Below are 19,724 nucleotides of genomic sequence, written 5' to 3'. Positions count from 1 at the left end.
TCTCCATGGACAATAGCCTTGTACACACCTATGAACACCTGCACTGAAGGACCACAGTACTGACAAATGTGTACGTTTGCATTACTAAGAATAGCAGTGTCTGTGTGTTTGTAGACCTGTAGTTGATAATACACTGAGGGCCTTCACACCCACCCACCCCCACCCCACTGCCATAGTTAGATGTGCCTGCTGCAGTACTGAACATTACATGTACCTTAATACACTCTTCACTCTAACAGCTACCTGGGGCTTGCAGTACCAGCACAAGACTGTTGTACAAATGAGTTGATAGGCATGGGATACCCTCTGACTTCTGGCAAGTGTGTGTATGTGTGCATGTGTGTGTATATTTGTAGGATACAGCATTGTGAGGCCACATTTTCTTAATACAATATGCCTTGCCACACAGTATTTGGGATAGTGATGTTGCTAACCATAGAAGAGTGATGACAATGCATCACCCTACTATCCCTGTGGCATGTGCATTAGATGCATATCCCAGTAGTAGCACTCTTGGGCTAGACAAGGGATTGTATTGCAGTCCTGATCAATGTGTGATGGTGGGTATGTCAGAGTGTTATCATGGGTTTCAGTGCATGCAATATCCACTGTGGGGTGTGGGTGGTGGGTATACTGTCTTTACACCATGGTAGCACCAGTACATGTCCCATGTTCCACTTTATGGGGGCGGTTGTCACCATCGACAATACAGGTAACTGATAACACTATCCTTCCCAGTTTTGCATGTGCTGTGTGCAACTTATCAGTAACAGAATGGACACACTGACAAGGTAGTTAGCACTGATATGCCCAGGTCTCTTAGATGTGTGCATGACTGTTATCTGTTTGTCAGTGTCTATATGACAGTATGTCACACTATCTATTGTCCATACACAACCAGTACATCCCCCATTACCATACTGTACAGGCCTGCAGATGTTCTTCACGTAACATGTAACCTGGAACACACCTCATCCTAAATGCTGTGTAGTGTTTGCAATTAAGGCCACACACATCTGTAGCACTACATACCTAGGTAGGCATTCTAGTCCCAGTGTTGCCAAGTAAGAGTGCGTGTAGATGTCAAGGAATCTGCTTCCATTTGCAGAATATGCATATCCCAGGAGGTCATCTGTCCGAGAACTACCTGGCAAATGCTAACATTTCACAGGTATAATCCTGTGGAAATACATTCCATCACAACTAGTGGTAGATGTGTAAATGCCCTTTCCCCACTGTATAGGTGTACAGTGATACTGCGGTTGGAATATATAGCTGGGTGTGGCTCTTGTGGACACAGCCACCATCATTGCAGTTACTGTTGAGTGTATCCCCCCACTTTGTCAGCCGTGATACTGTACAGTGCATGTTAACAGGTTAAGTAGTTGTCAATCACACTATCTGCAGTTCTACAGGATCTCTCACCCTCCAAATTTTAGGGTTCTGCCACCCACACCAGCACACCTATGTTTATGAAGTTGAGGATTGCACTACATTGGGGAAGGGGACATATACCCTGCCAGTACCATTGGCAATGACATTAAACTAGCAGACTGCTTATTTCCCAATGTGTTGTTGTACCTATTCTGTCTTGGTGGAATTACATAGGCTAAAACGGGTTCCTTGCACAGGTACATACATCCATGTGTACAGTATTCTCTGTGTATTGCATCAACACCAAAGCCTCTGTGTGTGTTATACACAAACATGTGGTGTGTACCACCCAGTACACTTACCATTGTCCACTGTAGAAGGGCTGCTGACATCAGCCACCATGCACTCACCTGTATACATCACCCCCAGAACTATCGGCCATGTGGCACATGCAGTAACTGTTATACAGACCTCTGACATGTTCACCTGTACCCAGGATATGGCACAGCCAAGGTGTTCCCACAGTGCCATACCCCTTGTAGGATACAACAGCAAACCATCATCCTGCTGACACATGGACACCTACAACACAAACGGAATACATTATGGAGATCACAATCACTCAGTGTTAATAACAGCTATTATGCATCATGGCTGGACAGCTACACTTCCTGACATGTAAGCATTAAACTTTACTGGTGACAACATGTTACACTGCATTACGTTGGTACACTGTAGTACAGTCACCCTGTGCATCAGAACCATATTAGGCTGTCTCTGCATCGATGTTATGGATGACAGGGATGTGGCACAGGTATCATCATATGCACAGGGTATGTTGTTGGTTTGCCAGAGACCTAGGCTGAGCCATACATTTGACACCATGTGTGTGATGGAGGGGGTTTAATTATTAATTTGGCTGTTGTGATGTGGTGTGTGTAGGTATAGGGTTGCCCTAGCTGTGTTGGTATTGTGTGTTTGAATGCATGCACACAGTTGTGGCATGTGACTGCCCTATATGGGGGTTTGTTGGACAGCTGCAGACTCTACCTGGCAGGGTGTGCAGTTCAGCATCTCCAGCCATGGACATGAGAACTGTGCCTGCCAGGGGTTCCATGGGTATCACCAGGTACAAGCCATGATATGATACTCTCCCCTGATGATGACATATGTCCGCTGGATCTGGGTTCCTCTTGGGACTGGCCAAGGTCATGTGCATATGGCCTGCTGTGGTGTGATGTGGACAGCACCCTATCTGCAGTGCTGGGGCTGATACTGCCACTATGGGAGCGGCTCTGTATTTTGGCACATCCATATCAACCTCCAGCTGTTGGTGTTGCTGGCCTACATCCACGTGGCCATCACACCACTCCCACCATATGCTCGAGCACGGATATTCCACTGTCGAGGATTCTGACCATCTCACTCAACCATCTATCCATGACCTCTGAAAAATAACGGACGGCACCTGCAAGATCACGGATGTCAGTAACAGCTGAATTAGTAGCCCTCTGCAGCCTCAGAGCCTGTCTGATGTACCATTCCATACATGCCTGTGCCTCCATGATGGCCTGAAACTTGCTTCTGGTGGTACCAGATGTGGCACTTCTGCCAGGGCCATGAAGAACAGCAGCCCTCTAACGAGCACCCCTGTACATCGGCATATGTGGTACCCCACTGGACATCTGGCTGTGGCTGCTGTGTCCAGACACACATGCCATAGATACCACACTGTTCTGTCCCATGCCACCAACCGCCAACTGTCTCTCGGCTATGCCCACTGGTGATGGGGTATGTATAGGCAATGTGACTGTTTGCGGGGATGGGGTGGATAACAGTGGGATGTCAAATGATGGCGCAGCTTCAGCCACTGACAACCCCGCTTGTGCCTCAACATACCTATCACCATTTTCAGTCTCTGCATGGACACCAACATCAGATTGCCTGCAGGAGGAACCCTGACCCACCTCGCCACCTGTGAGGGGAAAATAAGAAACACACTTTAAAACCTGTACATCATTGCTTAACAGTACACACACACACACACACACACACACACACACACACACACACACACACACACACACACACACACACACACACATACACACACACACACACACACACACACACACACACACACACACACACATGCATATGCACACGCACATGCACTTACGCACATACACACACCCTGACATTCCACCATACTACTTACCTGTTCCTGAGTTTACAGAATGTCCCTAGTTTTTTCTCTTATTTTCCACATCCTGCATTAGTCTTGAATAATTACAGTCAATAACACCAATTATTAATGTATCATTCTTCTAATTGCTCTGAAAAGTGATAAAAAAAACATGATCTGTTACTCCATTAACTCTAACTTGATTGGAGTAATTTTTGAAAGACTCCCTGATGTCATCACGTGTTCACCCAGGTTTTGTCCAGACATCTTGAGCATGGCTCCCATATGTTATGGGTTACTACAGTCAGTCAATAATGTCACGCACTGGAGTGTCATACTTTAACTATTGTTCAGTTGATGCAAGATCTGTTGCTTTATTAACTTTTTATGTGGACTACAGTGCTATTTGGAAACACTCTCTGGTGTTGTAATTCCACAATGCATCTTTTGTGCTGCATATGTGGGTATTCTTTCACCTTTCTGGTGAAATAAAAAAGTATCCCTGGTGTCTAGTTTTCCCTCCCAATGCATATTTCATGCTGCAGACTTTATTATACTATCAGTTATCCTGAGATTACATTTCAGAAAAGTATTCCTGGTGTCTGATGTGTCTGTACGTGGCCATGTACTGCACAATTTCTAAGGGATGTTGAGAGGCATGAACAACCCCACACCCACACATGTGCATACATGGACACACACACAAACACACACATACACCCACGCATTCTATATACATCAATCCCCCTCCACTTCACCAGGTAACACTTACAGACAAATTACCCCCCACACACACACACACACACACACACACACACACACACACACACACACACACACACACACACACACATACACACACACACACACACACACCCACACACACTTACAGGTGAGGTTGCACAAAGATATTACACAGAGACCTCTCATTACCCATCTGTCAACATGCATGACATATGGCACTCAACAGCATGCAGTGCAGCTATAGTCAATCCCTGTTACCAACATTATACATCTATGTGATGCATGGGTTGTGTTGGTAGGTGATGCCCCTTCCCCTGGAACACACTGCACCCATGTACACAGTATTGCTGTGCACCTGTTTGGCATGCTGGCATGTACTGTGCACCATACCTCATATGGTGTACACACCATTGCTGAATGTGTATATGTGTGTCAGTTATGTTTGCTCTGCTGCTCACAGCCCCTATGTGTTTGTCCAACACATACCTGGGGTGTTATGTGGACAGATATAATTTGTGAATGCCTGATGTCTGATTTACAGATCTCATCATCAGCAGTGCATGTATGACCAATAAAATGCAATTACACAGACAACCTTCACACCTTACTGTGGCAATGGGGAGTGAACACACATTTATTGATATGGCACCCTCTTCGCTGATATGCCATGAGGCCTCATTACTGCATATGTTAACATTAAACAAACTTGATATGTGACATATGGCCTGTGCAATCAAATGTAGTATCAAACAAATGTGCTAGTTGTGCAGATGTTGCTTGAGATGCATACAGCTTGTGAGTTTTAGGATGACACCCCATCCTCAGCCTTTTTGCAGATGCTTGACATCTATGGCCTACACATGTGTGTCATTTTGCAGTGTCCCAAACTCTGAAAACCATGTGTACAGCCTAGTCCCTGCTAATGAATGGCAAACATACAGGTCTACAGTGACACCAGCAAGGTACAGATGGGGATTGTGGGCCTGAGGTGGGGTGAGGTGTTGGTTGTGCAGCACATGTATCTTAATTGTTACTGTCTGTAGGTTTCCAGTGTGGTCTTGGTATACCAGTACACATTACAATACATGCCTTTGGAGGACTTTTGCTATTATGCATAAACTACCTGTAGAGAGGCCTGGCTGATGTTTCCTGTTTTACAGCTGTCCCATCTGATTACCCTAACCCATAGACCACACTTATGCAAAGTCCAGGCAATTGCCAACACAGGTACTGCACAGCCAGTACTTGCTAGACATTCCCGCAAGTCCCTCAGTGTTGTGATATGTTACTAGGCAGCTTGCATGACCAGTTTGCAACATGTGTCATCATCTTTCTTGGATGGCCATTTCTTTATTTTCTACATTAATCCTGTCCCATACATCCTCACCACATACATGACTGTCTGCACTGTTTGCCATGGTATATGCAATGGTGAGGTAAGGCTACATGTCCAACTCCTGGGTGCTACCTATTGGGTATGGGATCCATTCCATGGCTTGTAAGATGTCTGCAAGCCACGGCTGCCTCTGTTGCAGGTAAGTGGACACATTTGATGGCCAAACATCTTGGACAGCAGACCATTTTTTGGTGTGACATTGAGGACCTGTACTTGCTGGAAGGTCCATACTCATGAAGAATGTACACTAGCAGTACCTTAAAAGCCACTTCTACGATATGTTACCTGGAGTGTATGCACATATATCCTTCCAGTGTTTGTGAAAGTATGTATTCCCCATATTTGCTGTCCTATCATAGGATTCCATATTACACATTCATTGCTCATGTTAGGACCACATTGCAGGTTGTAAGGGATGTGAAATGCAGTATTGTGATATGCCGTAGTGTAGATCTGTAACAGTTGCCATTGTAATAGTGGTATATACACTGTTGTAGCACTGTATAAGGGTGATGTTTCAGACATGTCCCTACTGTAGGCCATTTGTCCCACCATTATGTTCATCTTTGTGCACACATCTTGCAATGACAGGTTGTTAGTTATATTGCAGGTCTCTTATATACCCTTCAGATATGCCACCATGGTGAACACTGCAATGCATTGCAGTTAACAGCAACAATACGTGAACATGTACAGCATGCATTATGGGTAGGTGTGTTAAATGTATGCATGGAATATACCATGGCCATAACATGAACGGTGTATTGGCAAACCTGAACAAACACCATACTCACCAGCTACAGGCTGCTGACCTGGAGGTATACCAGAGAGACCTACATAGTTGTGTGAGAGATGTGATGTCAGTAGCCACACCTGTGGCATTGGTACAGGGTGGGAGCAGCATTATAGTACATCAACAGTACAAACCCCCAATACTACAGATTATGCACATCTGTTTATTACTACAATGCAGCAAAATACTATATATATTTTTCATCTCACATATGCATGATTAAACTCTATAGATGCAGATGGATATGCAACAGTGGTCTACTCATGTGCCCTGTGGCCTTACCTGCATGCTCCTCAGCCATTGTGTGAGTAGCACCCACCTCCACTATACTCTCCATCGAGTCTTGTGTTTGCGGGCAGGCAGGTGCCCTGAAGCTGGCGGGAAGCTCCTCAACATGTGTCAGGGGGAGCTGGATGGCATGGTTCTATATTATTTGAACAAACTCTGATTTCAGAGAGTACCGTTTGAGAGACAATAATTGAGTGAATGTCGCAAATATCGCAAAAGTGAATGGAGACTGCAGTAGGGAATTCTTCCCTTTACTTCAATGGAGTGCGATCTCGGAGTTGATATATTTAAGTACCGGGGGTGTGGGGGGTGCAGGGGAAACCTCCCTGCATAAAACCATTAGTGACAGTTTTCTTCTGTTAGGTTTCTTTATTTGTGTGGTTCGATATTAGGGACTTTCGCTCAATTTGTGTCACTTAACCGATATTCTCTGAAGTCAGTTTTCATTCAAATACTATAGACCTGGATGGCATGACCCCCCCCATTGCAGGCTGGTCCCCCCTAACCACAGCAGCACACCGACAGGCATGGTGGAGTAGATCAATGCAGCGATGTCAGACCTGCTCATAACTGCGGTTATACAGGCCAACATCATTTAAACTGTAGACAAGATTGTTCCACAGGGCGGTCTTCTCCTGCAGATGATGGGCTGTACCCCCAAACAGGGTGTGGTAGTGCTACACCAGGTATGTGATAATGACTTCATTCTCCTGTGGTGTGTAAATTGGAAGTCTCACCCAAGACATTGTGCCTGAAAGACATAAAAAGGGAAACATCCCTGAGGACCTCAAACTGCAAGGATATAATAGTTAATACACATCTCTGTCTCCCCCCACCATATGTTCTACAACAATATGCTCACACAACTCAACGGATATGTCTACAGCAGACCTACTGTTGGGACATATATCATATTCTACAACAATTTGTGTAATGTGTTTGTAGTCATGTTCCATGTTGAAACACTATCATTATATATATGGGGTGCATTCAAACATCAGGTCCACACTCTGTAACTCTCCTTCCTGCACAGCTGCCCTGTTCTGCCTTGATACAACACAGACAGATGTCACATGTGGACACAGCCTAACATTAGTGGGTATATAAAAGGACAGACTGCAGGTAAGTCTATTACACACCTATGGCATTTGTGCATGCTCTATTACACATTAACATGACTGTCGTGCAAGAAGTGGGCTCTGAAACTCATGTGTTTATCATAACAGCATTACTTCAACCACCAGCTACTGGCCACACTAATATACATGTCTTGCAGTACAGAACACACATGATGATGGCTTACATCTTGTCATTCAGTTCTGATCTGCACAGTTGACAGGTATGGCCCACTGCCCACAGGAACAGACACTATTGCCCATAGCAGTTGTTCAGCAGGACATCATTACAATAACTCCTGATGGCACATATAAATCATTCCACATCATCTATCCCATTATTATAGACCAGGTACTACATTCAATTACATGCAAATATCCTTCACATACCTGTTGTAAGATTGTCATCTCTTCTGGATACATTTTGCGGTGCCCCCCTTAGTTAACTTGGGATGTCTGTAGGTTCAGTTGTTGAACAACTTTTTATTTACTGGATGTGTGTTTGTTTGTTTGTTTCTCTCTTTCTCTCTCTCTCTTTCACTCTCTCTCTCTGTCTCTCTCCACTATATGGATTGACATGCTTTGTATAGATTGCAGCATGGATTTTGTAGGTGATGCACATGATCAGGTGATGGCCTCTGCACCAATCAGTGTCCACCACTTGCTACCTGCATACAGCCTGCTGTCTAGGACTTCTAATTACCACTGTCATGGCAACCCACTACTATAAATTACTAAATCATGTGGGCATTGTCCATTTACCTTTCCTGTATGGAGGACATCCTTCCTGTGTGTGGGAAGCAGTGTTACAGACAGCATGTAGCAAAACCTCTTACAAGAGGACTTGCAGACACAGGCCAACTACATATTTGTATAAGGTTCCAGACCTACAAACACTGTGAGTAGTGTTGTTATATGCATTGTATACTGCTAGTGTTACAGGGTTTGTGAGTACATACGAGTTTAGTATGGGATGCAGTCAGTCTGCATAGCTCTCAACTATGGGCTATCTACATGATGGCCAGAGCATTGGCTGTTATGTTTTGTCTGTCCATCACATAGGTCTTGTCTCAGATATATCACTGGCATTCTGTCTGTTAAGTGCTATCGAGTCTATATTATTACAATGAAAGTCCATATGTGCGACTAAGAAAAGGTCGACACATAATGCACGAAAATGCAAAAGAGCGAATGGCCACGTAAGCAAATTTTTCCCCAGGGAAAACACTTACGTGGCCGTTCACTAGAAATAAATAATTTAACATCATAAATAGGTGAGGGACTTCACCTGCCACGCCCCCCAATGTGGGGGTCCCACCCCCCGCACCCCCTAACTCAATATACCAACTCCGAGATCACACTATACGGAAGGAAAGGGCAACTCTGGAAAATGGCCAACCATCTCCTTGCCCTATGACAAATTCATTGAATCGCTTAAATGCAATTGGATGAATTTGTGCCGCTCAAAGCGCATTCATGTAATTCACCTTTCGTTCGGATAATATAGACCTGTGCTATCAGTACATGGCTTCAACCATTTGTGTTTCTGACCTCATATTCCTGAATAAGGGTATGTTGCAACCAATCCTGTAACACCAGCAACTTTCTCAGTGTATAACAACAATATTGCAAATATGGCCCGGTGTTCCTCTGTCCTCCACCTATATACCAGGCTTTGTCCATATGTCATGCAGTAAGAGGTTGTTAAGTACTGGCCTATCATTATATCATGCTGGCATCCCTGCCATTTTTTCAGTGATGTTGTGGTCCCCACACATATTGTGGGGTAGGGCTCATATATATGTGGGCTACAGCTGTATAAAATGTATGTGTTCTTGTACAGTCCAGAGGTCAGTGTATGTAACACTGTTTTATGCCCCTGTAAGTCATTCTATGAGGGAGGGGTATGCACCATATATAACCTAGGCTGTTACAACATATGAGGGATATCAGTAGTAAAACACCTTAAGGTATATGGCTGTACATTTTTTATACATTTCCCCTTGGAAACATTGGTGGGCTAGTGCTTACTGTCTTACAGACAGTTCTGTTTGTCAGTGTGATAGTGATGTTTTAACTTAAGCACTGTTATCTAACAGATACATGTTCATTGTGACAACTGGATTATTTTCTCCCTAGGGGTCGAGTGCAGAGTGTAATTGGAGGCTGCTGAACTACATCTGCATTAGTTACTGTTGATTGCTTCTTATCTTCCGGGCCAGTGTTTCCTTACTGTTGTACTCCTTGAAGGCCTTGGCCTGGACAGCAACATATGTTATGCTTTCAGACTACTGTATAAAATGTTTTGCTTGAGAGTTGCATTACTCAGTTAGTATGTATTTCAAACACCTAACAGCTATATGATATGGCATATGCAACTGAAATAGTATACAAATAAACATTTCTTATGTATGCAGACCTGTGTGTGGTGTCATATTCTTTGACTTCTCTGTGGGTATATGTTTCATGCAATAATTGTCTTTTGTATGAGAGAATCAAACGCTGTCCATTTTAAAAGGTGGCAACTGTAGAAATGCTGGCTGTTCAATATGTTGTGCACCCTCTAAATATGTATCTTCCTATACATATCTATATGTAGTAATATATGTATATGTGTGTGTATGTGTATATACATATATATCTATATATATATATATATATATATATATATATATATATATATATATATATATATATATATATATATATATATACATGTGTATATATATATATACATATATATATATATATATATATATATATACACATATATGTGTGTGTGTGTGTGCGTGTGTGTGTGTGTGTGTGTGTGTGTGTGTGTGTGTGTGTGTATATATATATATATATATATATATATATATATATATGTATCATTGGAATGTTTACTGCTTCCACATTGTACATTCCCTATTGTAGACAGACTGTTCTACATGATATCTTACTGATACTATCCTGACATCATACAGGTGAGATGGATTACTGTTAACTTCTTGTGGCTATGTTATGTAGGGTCCTGGGTATGAGACTTGCAAGTGTTGGCATTGCATTGCAAGGCAGATCTGTTTAGCTGTGGAGGAGGGGATGATATCAATAATTACAAGAGGTACTTAAATTGGGCCCGCTCACCCCCATTAATGGTGCCTGTGGTCATATATGTATTTGTTGTGCTCTCTTAATTTTATATAAATATATATATATATATATATATATATATATATATATATATATATATATACACACACACACACACACACACACACACACACACACACACATCTACATGTATAAATACATTTCCTCTACTGTTGAATGACTGTGCTGAATGATATGTTTGAGAAAACATACAAGTTATTTTTATCTGACACGGCTAAGTGGTAAATTGCTTTGTATATGGAGTCCTGGGTTTGAGACTTGCAAAGGCTGTTTATTTTGTTGCTGGACAGAACAAGGGCTGTTGGATACATAATGATTAAGGCACTTTTAAGCAATTGTAAGCAGGTTTGCTTGGGTTTACATGATGGTAATCAATACTAACTTCCAGTTAAATATGCTTACAGAGAGTTAGCTTTAAAATTGTTTATTCTGTGTGCACATTGCTTACCCCTGTGCAAACAGGATTAAACCGTCTTACTACCGCTTAGTGCTTACTCCTGCTTACCCCTGTGCTAATTTCTTTAAAAGAAAAGAAAAAGGGGTGATAGGAAAGTGATGAAAAGGGCCACAAAAAGGGAAGGACAGTAGGTAAAATAGCTAGGGATGTGAAGGACGGGTGTAGGGAAGGTCAATAGCTGCCCATTTCTTCTACAACAACAGCTGTAAATATTCACTGATTTAGAGGTAGATTTGGACACTCAAACCCCTGAGAGAGGGCTGAGGACAACAATGATATGTTATGAAGCCAATTAGACCTGATTACATATGTCCAGTAGACATGAGCGAAATGGGCTGCTATGTATGGGGCGAGATTTTTTTGGGGAACAGATTGGCGTTTTTTTTTTCTTTTTTTTTAAAGTTGAGAGTGGTATGTTGGGGAAGGATAGTAGATATATTTGGGGGGGTAGGCTGGGTAGGATGACAGACAAGACAGCATACAGGAGTTTTATATGATACATGTGGGTGGTAAACACCTTGGATAGGGAAGGGTGTTTGGAAGTCAGACGCCCATTAGGCCCCAAATGGAAACAGTGGGACTGAGGTCCCCACCATTGGGCAGTCACCACTGCACCTTCACGGCCCCAAAGATGGCTGTGCTGGGGCTGGGTAGGAGGGGCAGGCTGACCCTCTAAATGCACCACACAGCCCTCAAGCTGGCATAGCTGATCTCCAAACTCCCTTCGGAGCTCGCTACGCAGCAGACCCCGGACCTAACGATGGGTGACAGTTTCCTTTCCACGCCCGCTCCCGGGGGAGGTGAGCCCCATCCCCTGTGGCAGTTCCACCTGAAGGTAGTGCAGGATCAGCGGACAAGGAGGTCCCGGGGTGGGCCCCAGATGTGCCGGTGCCCAGTGCCACAGCCAGATGAGGTGGGAGAGGTGGGTCCACTGGGACTGGCCTTCACAAACATGCTATGGTGTTGCAATTCTGGGACTAGATATAACAGCCACATTCCAGGATTAGATATAACAGCATGCATAGATATTCTCATTAACCCAAAACACCAAATATGGACCAGTTGCATAGCAAACAGAACACATGCATATATATAACCACAGTGGCCATTACAACAACATGCAGGTTACATTGATGGCAGCATGCCACCAATGTGGAGTATTTCAACATGGCACATACATAGAAACACATTTCAATATTTATCAAACAATAGGACATATGTCCCAACAGTAGATTTAATTGTAAACATACCCATTGAGTTGTGTATTTAGATTATTGTTGCAGATATGGTGGAGGGGAGACACGTCAATTAACAACTTGTATATCCCTGTAGTTCTCACTACTTTCTTAGTCACTGCTGTAATCTGTACCTTATATGTATTATTACACTACCCTATGGCCTTAGTTTGGACAGTGGTATGTTTGTAAACAACTATATTTGTGAACTGTGTTTTACCTGCAGTATACACCTCTTAACTGGTACACCTGTGGAGGTAATTGTTTGTTAACACTACCTAGCTGTTTCTACGCATATTCCCAGATTCCAGGTTGATGCACATACCTCTCAATTTCTTATTGCACACACTCTGGTCAAGGCTTGACAACAAGCAGGTCAAACTGGGACATATTTTGACAATTGCCCTCATAAACCTTTGGTGAGTTGCTACAATGACAGGTGTTTTCATATACATTTTCTGAATATTTACAGGTCTGACAGTCAGTTATATGTCATTAAAAGCTGCCTAAATGTAAGAGATCATCACACTGATTTGCCAGGTGGACTGGGTAACAGGCAGCAGATATGAGCCAATTATCTGGACATTCTGAACAAATCTGTACAGTTGTGGGGTATGATTCTGCATACAGCTTACTACCACTCCCAGGATTCGAACCATGGCTGTGTCTGCTAAAAATACAACAGTGTACATCACAGTTGAGTGTGCTATTTAGATATTGCTGTGTAGCTTTTCACTGATTTCTGTCTATAGGTCTCCCGTGGTTTTACAATCTGACCTTGTAATTATAACAGTCTTATACAGGGATTCCTAGGCAGTTTTATTATGTATTTCAGTGTGGGTGACAGTGATGAGTAATACATTATTATTCAGAGAAACTGCAACACTAACAATGCCGTAAAATACCAGACTAAACAGTACCAGTCCAGGATTTCAATCTATTATTCTCAGGCACAGTTTTCTTATCTGACAGACCCATGGAGGGAATGTTTGTTAACACTACCCGAATGTTGCCACACATATTACCTGATTCTGCTTTATTGTTATGCACATACGTCTCACTCTGTTACTGCCCACACTCTGGTCATAGCTTCACAACATGGGGGTAGAGATGGGACATACTTTGCATATTACTCCTTTAACATTTTGGTGAGTTGCTAGAGTGACAGGTTTGTTCTTATAGATATATTTCTGACGGTCATGATGTCTGACAATCAGTTGTATGTCATTATTTGCTGCATAAACTTCAGGGATCATCCCACTGATTTGCCAGGGGACAGGGTAAGTGGCAAAAAATTTAAGCCAATTATCTGAACTTTCTGACAAAATCTGTACAGTTGAGGGGTATGATTCTGCATACAGCTTACTACCACTCCCAGGATTCGAACCATGGCTGTGTGTGCCAAAAAATACACCAACTTACGTCTCAATTGAGTGTGCTATTTGGATTTTGCTGTGTATCTTTTCACTTTTTTCTGTCTAAGTCTCCCTCAGTTGTACAATTTGACCTTGTGATTACAACAGTCATACAGACATTCCTACACATTTTATTTATGTAGCACATTGTGGGTAACAGTGCTTAATACAACAGTACTATTAAGAGAATGCAACACTACATTATCATATGATACCAGAGTAAACACAAGCATTCCAGGGGTTAGACCTTTATTGCCAGGCTGTTACCCTTTTATTTACATACAACCTACATGACACTCTTCCTGACATATTGTCTGGTTTATTCAGTACATCCCACATAGTACTATGACTGCCCTCCTATCCCTCCTTGAAACTGTGAACAAAGCTAAGGACTCTGGCCTCATTGTATCTACCATCCTCCTCGATCTCTCTAAAGCTTTCAATACTATCTCTCATAACCTCTTTCTTACTAAGCTTTCTAACCTAAACCTTTCTCCCTCTTCCCTCTGTTGGTTTACTAGCTATCTCTCCAATCGGCAACAAGCTGTCAAGTAGAAAAAAGCCACCTCCTCCTTCCTTGACACACCCACAGGTGTCCCACAAGGCTCTATTCTGGGCCCCCTCCTCTTCAATATTTTCATTAATGACTTTTTCTGCTCTATCCCCCTAGCAAATATTATTCAATATGCTGATGACTCCACTATCATCTGTGCTGCCCCATCCATCCCACCTCTCTTAAAACTAACTCAAGATGCCTTCTCCACCGCAGAACAATGGATGAAAGAGAACCACCTTGCACTCAATGCTGCTAAAACCAAGCTTATGATATTCTCCCCCTCCAAAACTAATAACTTTGACAGAAATTTATTCTCCATCACCAGCCAGAACAATACATGTCTCGAGCTGGTATCTGAAGCCAAACTACTCGGGATTCAAATTGATGACAAGCTGAAATTCAACTCCCATCTACTCCTAAATATATAAAAAAACATCAAAAACTAGGCATGCTCTACCGCCACCATCGGTTCCTCAACTCTACTACCAAAATTACCCTCGCTACCACATTTCTCCTTCCCTCCCTTCTCTATGGTGCCCCTCTTCTAACTAACCTACAATCTTCTCTGAAATCCAAACTATCATCTTGCTACAATAAAATAGCCAGATTTGCAACCAGCAGCAAATCATCTACCCATCACTGTGAACCTCTCCAAAAACTCAACTGGCTAGAGCTACCCCACTACCCCTCCTACACTCAATTCACCTATGGACATAAACTCTTCTTCCAGCCAGCACTCTGTCCCTCTCTTTCAACTACCTTTAAAATGCATCAAACACAAAGACTTCTAAGATCTAACAATCAAAACCTCATAGAGGTCTATAGACCCATACACGTTCCAGGGCAATACCTCCTGTCCTTCTCACTAGCACGCCAATGCAACTCCCTTCCCCCATTCATCAGTTGCTAGCCTCCCACACTTTAAAAAATTACTAGACTCTCATCTAGCATCCTCATGGGAATGCTCCTGCTCACATCCTTCATAACCTGCCCTACTTCCACCACTACTCCTCTTTCTTTTTCCATTCCTAGCTAGCAAGTTCATGCTTGCTTCCACCATTCACCTCCTCACTTGTACCAAGTAATTAAAAAAAAAAACACACAATACTATTTCTTTTTATATTTCGCCTCTATTACTTGTTTTGTTTGATACTTATGTTTTTCTCTATATAATCTATGTATTGAAATTAATCTTTGTATTTTATGTATTGTGCAACATAATCTTTGTATAATCTGTATGTGGAGCTTTTCTCCCCAGGACTCCATTGAAAACAGGTTATTTGGGCCCAATGGACTATCCTGGTTAAACAACAGCAAATAAATAAATAAATAAATAAATAAATACAGGTTTTATACCGGCAATTAACTTTCTACTACTTTTAGACTTATTTCATATGACAGTACATGCAAGATTATTACTAACCTGCCTCGCAATGCAGCCACTGCAGCCTACACATATGGGCTTCCTGATTCACAGCCCGCTTCGCAGCCGCTGTCAGAGACATAAGAGGAATTTTTAGCCATACCTATCCATAATATATATGAGCTAGCAATTATTAAACAGTTAGTAGAATTAGTACTTACACACTGCTGGGATATCATCCTGCCTAGCTTCTTGATTCCACTGATCCCTGGTACTGGCTCTGCAGCAGTCTTTCTTCATGGTCTTTTACCAGGAGTCCTGCCATGACCTTGGACTCCTGGATGCCCCAGCGCTTAGCTTGGAAGCACAATCCTTCCCCGACACCAGCCATTGTGCCTACAGAAAGAAGCTGCAACCAGTTATGATATGTATTCCCACCTGTGGGGTTTAAATAGGGCTGATTTCCTGTACTTTGCTGTGATTGGACGGTTTTGAAAATGCTAAGCTATGGGTAAACCTGCTTACCTAAGGGTGGCATTGCTTAAAGGGGCATACCAATGGGCAAATTGATTTAGCTGGGCTACGCATTGCTTACACCTGGTAAGCAGAGGTGTACAATGCTTAGTGTTGCTTATTTTTAATTTTGCACACTATTTGCTGTTTGGCACTGATTTATCATTCATTACATGTTATATATTTGTTTAGTACCTGTGATTCATGTGTACATACACTGTATGAGGTACTTGTGTTTATTGGGGGATTTCACCACTTAATTACAATGGCACCTCACATCTGGACTTAATGCAGTATACCAGTTCACATATATAAGTTGTTTAGTAGGTTATACAACATAATACTGTTTATAGATTCCTTTCACATGTAAATTGTGATTTTGCTATAGTGCGGATCTGTTTGGGTATACCTCAGTTTTATGTGCAGATCTGATGGCCAACTGGTTAACTGCTGTGACTGTAGTGTACTGGGTTCAAGACCTGCAAAGGCTGCTTATTTTGTTACTGGGCAGAACAGGGGCTGTTGGATACAGAGTGATTAAGGCACTTTTAAGCAGTTGTAAGCTGGTTTAGGTGGGTTTGCGCGACAGTAAGCAATGCTAACTTCCAGTTAAATATTCTTACACTCAGCCAATAAATTGCTTAACCTGTGTAGGCATTGCTTACCCTTGTGCAAACAGGCTTAAACCCGCTTACTGCTGCTTAAAAGTGCTTACTCCCGCTTACCCCCACATTAATTGAGAAAGAAATGAAACATGGGTCTTTTGGAAAGTGGTAGATTTGGACACTTTATACATTTTTTGCACTATTTACTGTATGGCATGGATTTATCATTCATTACACATTATAACTTTGTTTAGTATCCCTGATTCATGTGTACGTATACTGTATGGGGCACTTGTGTTTATATGTAGATTTTACCACATTATTACAATGACACCTCACATCTGCACTTAATGCAGTACTCCATTTCACAAATATATGTTATTTAGTAGGTTATACAGCAAAAAAATTTTCATAAATTGCTTTGACATGGAAAATGGAATTTACTACAGTGAGGACTGAACCGGGAATGACTGTTTGCAAAGTGAACCCTCTGACCACTACACTATTGCAGTACTGCTTCAACTGAATGCATCTTGCTATTTACCTTCTTGTGCTATTTAAGCTACAGTATGGGTAGCTAAGCAATGGGCAAACCCGCGCAGTTACGGCTAAATTTAATCTGTTTGATAAAAACATTTTATAGTGTTATTTTCTCTAGGAAGGGACAGGTTTCACTTATTGCTGTGGATTTCTGCTTGCATCTGCACATTTGACAGACATCATAGCATGTTTCAGTTGCTATCAGCGTAGGTTTTTCCTGGGAAGTGGGGCTTTGACCTTTGCAATGGATGTGGGTGTGTTTTGTCCTGCAACATGAATTATTTCCTGTATTTTATATAATGGTTGCATAAAATAGTTATTCTGTATCTGAAACACCTACATGTTATAAGAAACAGAATAAGCAACTAAAATGCTACAAGAATAAGCTTTTATTTAGGCAAAGACGTGAAGATCTGTCCTTTGTACTGGCCGTCGGTATGTTTTGGCCTGCCAGATCTGACGTTTGTACCACAAATGTCCCACTTTGGGCATTTGACAAGCGGGTAACCTACAACCCCCTATGAGCATTCTCACTCATTGTAATTGCTGAAAGGCAATTCTTGCAGGGGCATGTATACTGTAAGAGCTCTGCTGTCAGACACACCCCCTGCACTCGTCCATGCTCCATATCTGTTTAGGAGCAGAGGCAGCGAGCCTTCATAACTATGCATGGTGCGCTGACGTGCTGCTCTTAAACAGTCGTTTCTGTGCAGGAATAAGCTATTCCTGAATGGAAGCTTACTGAATCCCAAGGTGGACATTTTGTGAAAATCTGGACAGTTAAGAGGTATGATCTAGAAAGGGATGTAGTAACTTGAGGTTACTGACAGCTTGCACAGCTGTCTGCAATACAACCGGATTTGCAGTACTGATCTCCAACCAACACAATTAAACTAATGAGGAAAACCTACTGAGCTATTCAGTGCTGTGCTGAAGGTGAAACACAAACTGAAAAATAAAATGAGGAGATCAGTGACAGATGAATAAATAAATAAAATGTAAGATGGAGAATGCTTAGACAAAGAAAAATCTATTTAATTTGTATTTTCATTCATTGATGTAATACCATATTGACCATTTTGCTAAAAAGAGAGAAATTTAGCACACAACAGTGAAACATTCTTCAGAGTTTTGATCTGAACATTCATGGACTGCATTCACCAAATGCATATTACAGTATCATTTTTGGTATGATGTCTTAAGGTTTGCTTTGCAGTATGGAATATGTCATGAAACAGTACTTCACCATACCTGGACTGGTCTTTCTTGTATAGACTAGGTTATGAGTTAGGCCTCACATCAACCAGTGAGTTCATATGTGGTGTGAGGCAAAAGTTTAAATTATTTGTGGCATACCTTAGAATTCCATGAAAAGAGTCAGTACTATGAGTTTTTACTTCTGCTTCAATTACCACAGTTTTATTAAAAATTACAACAATCCGGCTCAAAGTATACTGACAATTGGAAAAGCTGGGAGCCTAAGATATATGCAGAAATGCATAGGAGGTTAATGCTGTCTTGAAGAAAGAAGATTTCAATGATCATTTTTTTTTTTGGTAATTAATTTTTAATGAAATCTTTAAATGAGGAAACTGGAGGGGATACAGGGAAACAGAAGACATACAGGTGTGCTATTACAACATTCAACATATTTATTTCATTATTATGCAAGATGTAACAAACCACTTTTTAGTTCTGAATGAAATGTACATAAAATCAGAAGTGGCACACTGCAAATGAGCATATTTTGGAATACAAAAGAATAAGAAATAGAATAAAGCAACATACCAATATTTTATAATTAACATTTTAGATAAGAATGTTGTGTTACCCACCTAAAAAAGCACACTTGTCATAAGGTTTCCTTGTAAAGCTAAAACCACCATTATACACCCTTGAGAAGAAATACATTTATTTTTATTACATGTTATCTCTCTTATTCTTGATTGTTTAAATGTGTTGCTAATACATTTCAGGACTCAGGAAGAGTGT

The sequence above is a fragment of the Protopterus annectens genome, chromosome 9.part0, assembly GCF_019279795.1.
Source record: "Protopterus annectens isolate FY-2018-M chromosome 9.part0, PAN1.0, whole genome shotgun sequence".
NCBI classification, from domain to species: Eukaryota; Metazoa; Chordata; order Ceratodontiformes; family Protopteridae; genus Protopterus; species Protopterus annectens.
This window is presented reverse-complemented; position numbering follows the sequence as displayed.